Source organism: Halichoerus grypus, chromosome 2, assembly GCF_964656455.1.
Source record: "Halichoerus grypus chromosome 2, mHalGry1.hap1.1, whole genome shotgun sequence".
In the NCBI taxonomy this organism is placed as follows: domain Eukaryota; kingdom Metazoa; phylum Chordata; class Mammalia; order Carnivora; family Phocidae; genus Halichoerus; species Halichoerus grypus.
Window position 1 is genome coordinate 147473178 of NC_135713.1, and position 6646 is coordinate 147479823.

At 34.4% G+C, this 6646-nt stretch overlaps 1 pseudogene; it reads left to right on the top strand.

The window, feature by feature from the left end:
- Window positions 1–1341, top strand: part of LOC118527099 (ubiquitin-conjugating enzyme E2 L3 pseudogene) — a 34164-nt pseudogene extending 32823 nt beyond the window's left edge.
- The last annotated feature ends 5305 nt before the right edge of the window (window positions 1342–6646 follow it).

The following is a 6646-nucleotide window of genomic DNA, read 5'->3' on the forward strand; positions in this document are numbered from 1 at the left end:
AATTTAATTTTAATTATTTATTTGACAGGGAGAGACACAGTGAGAGGGGGAACATAAGCAGGGGGAGTGGGAGAGGGAGAAGCAGGCTTCCTGTGGAGCAGGGTGCCTGATGTGGAGGCGCCCTGAGAGTTTTAATTTTTGAGTGGGTATCAGATACTGTACAATGGATTTTATGTATTAATATGGACTTGTGATTATTTTATAATTTAGTCTGTTGATGTAATGAATTGCATTAAATGATTTTGGAATGTTAAATCGATCTTTCATATGAGGAATAGATCCACATCGTTGTGGTGTATAATTCTTTTTATACATTGTTGCATTCAATGTGTAATAATTTTTTGAGGCTGTTTGCATCTATGTTCATAAGAGACACTGATGTGTAGTTTTTTTCTGTCATTGTTGGAATTATAATGAGGTAATGGTGATATCACAGAAGGAATCAGAAATGTTTCAGTTGCTTTTATACTCTGAAAGGAATTGTAGATAATTAATTTAATCTGTTCCTTCAAAGTTTAATAAAATTTGCCAGGGAACCCACCTGGGCCTGTGTTTCTGTTTTGGGAGGTTATTGTTTATTCAATTTATTCAATAGACATAGACCTATTCATTTTGTCTATTCCTTCTTAATGAGTTTTGGCAAATTGTGTCTTTCAAAGAATTTGCCCATTTCCACTAAATTATTAAATTTCTCACCATTAAGTTATTTATAATATTCTTTTACTATCCTTTTAATTTCAATGGGAGCAGTAATCATGTCCCCTCTTTTATTTCTGCTATTAATAAATTGTGTCTTCTCTCTCACATTTTACTTAATTAGCCTGATTAGAGTTTTATTAATTTCATTAATCATTTTTGTAAGTGTTTATTTAAATTCTGATACTCAGTTAACACAGAGTGTAATATTACTTTCAGGTGTACAATATACTGATTCAACACTTCCATAAATCACCTAGTGCTCATCCCAACAAGGGCACTCCTTAACCCCAATCACCTAATTTCAAAGAATATGTTATTTTTTTGCATTTTATTGATTTTCTCTATTGATTTCACGATTTCTCCTCTAATTTTTATTATTCCTATCTTCTTTTCTTCTTTTTCATTACAATGTATTTAATTTGATCTAGCATTTATATTTCCTGAGATGCGAATGTAAATTTTTGATATTAGACTTTTTTCCTTAATACATGCATTCAACACAACACATTTCCAGGTAAGCACTGTGTCTCTGCATCCCATAAAATTCACTAAGTTTTGTTTTATTTTTATGTATTTCAACATTTTAGGGGCAACTGGCTGGCTCAGTCAGAAGAGGATGTGGCTCTTGACCTTGGGGTGGTGAGTTCAATCCCTATGATGGTTGTAGAGAGTATAAATAAGTAAACTTTAGAAAAATAAAATGTTTCTTGAGATTTATGTGTTTCCCCATGTTATTTAGACATGTGTTTAATCCCCACATATGATGGAATGTTTAATTTAGCTTTCTGACATTGATTTCTAGTTTCATTCCACTATGTTCGGCCAACAGACACTATATGACTTCTATTACCTTTGTACAGGTGTATTTTGCAGCTCAGAATATGATCTATTTTGGTGTATACTCCATATAAGTATGAAATAATGTGTGTGCTAATGATATTGGAATAAGTCTATACATGTTCATTATGTGCAGAGTTTTTTTTTTTTTTAATTCCAAATTTTTATTTAAATTCTAGTTAGGTAACATATATGGTGAAATTGATTTCAGGTGTAGAATTTAATGCTTCGTCACTTACATATAACACCCATAGCTCATCACAACACATATATTCCAATAATGAATTTAGCACATCCCTCTCTAAATCTCTTCATCAACCCTCAGTTTGTTTACTATATTTAGCAGCTCCTTATGGTTCCCTTTTGCTGTTGTTGATGTTGTTGTTGATGTTTGTGTTGTAATTTAATACCCCTCTGTTTATCTGTTTTGTTTTTAAATTTCACATGTGAGTGACACCATATGGTATTTGCCCTTCTCTGACTGACATAATTTCATTAGCATAACACACTCATGTTCTGTTGACTTCATCGGAAATGGCAAGATTTCATTCTTTTGGTGAATGTGTTATGTAAGATCTTTGTATATTTATCAGTTGATAGACATTTGGTCTCTTTCTATGATGTCACTATTGTTGATAATACTACTATAAACATGGGGATGCATGTGCCCTTAGGAATAAGTATTTTTGTGTCCTTCAGCTAAATACCTAGCAGTACAATTGTTGTGTCATTGGGTAGTTCAATTTTTAACTTTTTGCCGCACCTCCATACTGTTTTCCAGAGTAGCTGCGCCACTTTGCATTCCCACAGAGTGTCAGGGCTTCCTCTAGCTCCACATCATCGCCAACATCTGTTGTTTCCTGTTTTGTTAATTTTAGCCATTCTGACAGTTGTGAGGGGGTATCACATCTTGATTTTGACTTGCATTTACATGAAGTTGAATGCTGTTGAGAGTATTTTCATCTGTCTGTTAGCTCTCTGTATGTTTTCTTTGGAATAATGTCTGTTCATATCTTCTGCCCATTTCTTAACTGGAAAATTAAATTTTGGGGTCCTGAGTTTGTTAAGTTCTTTATGGACTTTGGATGATAACCCTTCATCTGTTAAGACATTTGCAAATACCTTCTCCCATTCTGTAGGTTGCCATTAGTTGTACTGATTGTTTCTTTTAGAGTGCAGAAGCTTTTACCTTGATGAAGTCCCAATAGTTCCTTTTTGCTTTAGGTTCCTTGCCTCAGGAGACTTATTTCATGATAAATTTCTATGACTCATGGCAAAGAAGCGACTGCCTGTGTTCTCCTCTAGGTTTTTGATGGTTTCCTGTCTTACATTTAGGTCTTTCAATTATTTTGAATTTATTTTTGTGTATGGTTTAGGAAAATGGTCCAGTTTCATTCTTCTGCCATCATGCAATCCAGTTTTCCCAACATCATTTGTGGAAGAGACTGTCTTTTTTTTCCACCAGATATTTTTTTTCACGATGTGTTGAAGATTGGTCTAGGGTCCATTTCTTGGTTCTCTATTCTGTTCCATTGATCTATGTGTCTGTTTAAGCACCAGTACAATACTATCTCAATGACTACAGCTTTGTAATAGAGCTTAAAATCTGGAAACGTGATTCTTCCAGTTTTTTTCTCTTTCAGAATTATTTTGGCTATCAGAGTCTTTTGTGGTTCTATACAAATTTTAGGATTACTTGTTCTAGTTCTGTGAAAAATGCTGCTCGTTTTTGAAAGGCACTGCAGTGAATGTGTAGATTGCTCATGGTAGTATAGACATTTTAACAATATTCTTCCAATCCATTAGCATGGAGTGGTTTTCCATTTCTTTTTGTCCTCTTCAATTTCTTTAAGTGTTCTATAGTTTTCAGTGTAGAAATCTCTACCTCTTTGGTTAGGTTTATTCCTAGGTATCTTGTGTTTGGTGCTATTGTAAATGGGATTGATTCCTTGATTTCTCTTTCTGCTGCTTCATTACTGGAAATGCAACAGATTTCTGTATATTGATTTTATATCCTGCAACACTGCTGAATATATTTATCAGCCCAGAAATTTGATGGTAGGGTCTTTTAAGTTTTATACATAGACTATCATGTCATCTGCATATACTGAAAGTTGAAAATGTTTCTTGCCAATTTGGATGTTTTGTGTTTTGTTTTGTAATTTTCTTTTTGTTGCCTGATTGTTAAGTCTAGGACCTCCAGTACTATGTTAAATAATATTGGTGACAGTGGACTTCCCTGTCTTATTCCTGACTGTAATGGAAAAGCTCTCAGTTTTCCCATTTGGGGGATGATATTGGCCGTGGGTCTTTATATATGGCTTTTGCTGTGTTGACTTTTGTTCCATATATCCCAACTTTGTTGAAGGCTTTTACGTAGAATGGATGCTCTACTTTTTCAAATGTTTTGTTTTGTTTTGTTTTCTGCACCTACTGAAAGGATCATATGGTTCTTACCCTTTCTTTTATTAATTTGTTGTATCACTTCGATAGATTTCTGAATATTGACCACCCTTGCAGCCCAGGAATAAGTCTCACTTGCTCATGGTGAATAATTCTTTTAATGGACTGTTGGGTTTGATTTGCTAGTATCTTATTGAGAATATCTGCATGCATAGTCACCAGGGGTAATGACCTGTTTTTTTAGTTTAGTCTATTAGTTTTGGCATCAGGGTAATGCTGCACTCATAGAATGAATTTGGAAGTTTTCCTTCCGTGTCTACTTTGTGGAACAGTTTGAGAAGAATAAGGTATTAACTTATTCTATAAATGTCTGGTAGAATTCCCCTAGGAAGCCATTTGGCCCTTGACTTTTGTTTTTTGGGACATTTCTGATTACTGAATCAACTTCTTTGTGGGTTTTGGATCTGTTCAAATTGCCTATTTCTTCCTATTTCAGTCTTGATAGTATGCATGTTTCTAAGAATTTATTCATTTCTTCCAGATTGACCAGTTTGTTGGCATATAAATGTTCATAAGATTCTCTTAAAATTGTTTGTGTTTCTGTGGTGGTGTTTGTGATCTCTCCTCTTTCATTCATGATTTTGGTTATTTGATTCCTTTCTCTTTCATTTTGAGAATTCTGCCTTGGTGTTTATCTGTTTTATTAATTCTTTGAAAGAACCAGCTTAGTTTCATTGATCTGTTCTACTATTTTGTTTTCTTTTTCTCTATATCATATATCTGTGATCCAAACTTTTCCCTTCTTCTGCTTGCTATAGGCTTTACGTGCTGTTCCTTTTCTATGTCCTTTAGATATAAGTTTAGGTTGTGAATTTGAGGAGATGGAGGAATTTAACACAAGAGAAAGGAGGTAGTACTCGTAGCCACAGATTTAATCAATACAGATATAAGATACCTGAACTAGAACTCCAAACCAAGATTATAAAAATACTAGCTGGATTTGAAAAAAGCATAGAAGATGCAAGAGAATCCCTTACTGTAGACATAAAATTCTAAAATCTAGTCAGGCCAAAAATAAAAATGCTATTACTGAGATGCAGTCTCATGTGCAGGCCATAAAAATGAGGATGAATGAAACAGAAGAGGAAATCAGTGATACAGAAGACAAAGTTATGGAAAATAAGGAAGCTGATCATGCGTACTATCACGACTGAAATAGGAAAGACAACTATTAGATCATGAAGGTAGACATAGGGAACTCAGCAACTCCATAAGTGAAATAATATCTGTATTGAAGGAGTCCCAGAAGAGGAGTAGGCAAAGGGGGCAGAAGGTTTATTCGAACAAATTAAAGTTCAGAACTTCCTTAAAGCAAGAAAAGAAACAGGCATTCAAGGCCAAGAGGCACAGAGAACTCCCCTCAAAATCAACAAAAAGAAGTCAACACCACGACATACTATAGTGAAACTTGCAAATTTCAAAGATAAAGAGAAAATCCTAAAAGCAGCTTGGGACAAGTTGTTCTGAAACTACAAAGGTTGACAGATAACGCTGGTAGCAGACCTGTCCACAGAGACCTGGCAGGCCAGAAAGGACTGGTATATTCAATGTGCTACGTTGGAAAAATATGCAGCCAAGAATACTATATCCAGCTAGGCTGTCTTTCAGATAAACAAAATTAAAGGAATTCATGTACACCAACCCAGCCCTGCAAGAAATATTAAAGGGGACACATAGACCAGAAAGAGATCCCGAAAGTAACAAAGACCAGAAAGGAACAGAGAAAATCCACAGGTACAGCAACATTACAAGTAACACAATGGCACTAAATTCATATTTTTCAATAATTACTATAAATATAAATGAATAAAATGATCCAATCAAAAGACAGAAGGTGTCAGAATGGATTCAAAAAATGTTATACAAAAGAAAAAAAAACCAAAAAGACTCATCGATATACTGCCTATAAGAGATTCATTTTAGATACAAAGACACCTCTAGATTTAAAAATGAGGGGGTGAGAACCAATTATCATGCTAATGGACATCAAAAGAAAGCTGGAATCTTATGCCAGAAGAAACAGATTTTAAAACAAAGATTAAAAGATATGTAGAAGGACAATATATCATCATAAAAGGGTCATCCAACCAGAAGATCTAACAAATGTAAATATTGATGCCCATAACTTAGGAGCAGTCAAATGTATAAATTAATTAATAATCACCTTAAAGAATCTCACTGATAATAATACAATAATAGTGGTGGACATTAACACTCCACTCATAGCAATGGATGAATTACCTAAGCAGAAGATAACCAAGGAAACAAGGGCTTTGAATGACACACTGGACCAGCTGCACTTAATAGATATATTCAGAGCATTTCATCCTAAAGCAGCAGAAATTACATTCTTCTTGTGTACACATGGAACATTCTCCAGAATGGATTACATACTTGGTCATAAGTCAGGCCTCAACTTCTTGAAAAAGTGTGAGATCGTGCCATGCATATTTTCAGACCACAATGTGATGAAACTTGAAGTCAAACACAAGAAAAAATAGGACCACAAACACATGGAGGTTAAAAAGCGTCCTACTGCAGAACTAATGGGTCAAACGCAAGTAAAGAATTTAAAAAATACATGGAAGAAAATGGAAATATGGAAGAAAATGGAAATGAAAACATGACAGTCGAGAATAATTGGGAT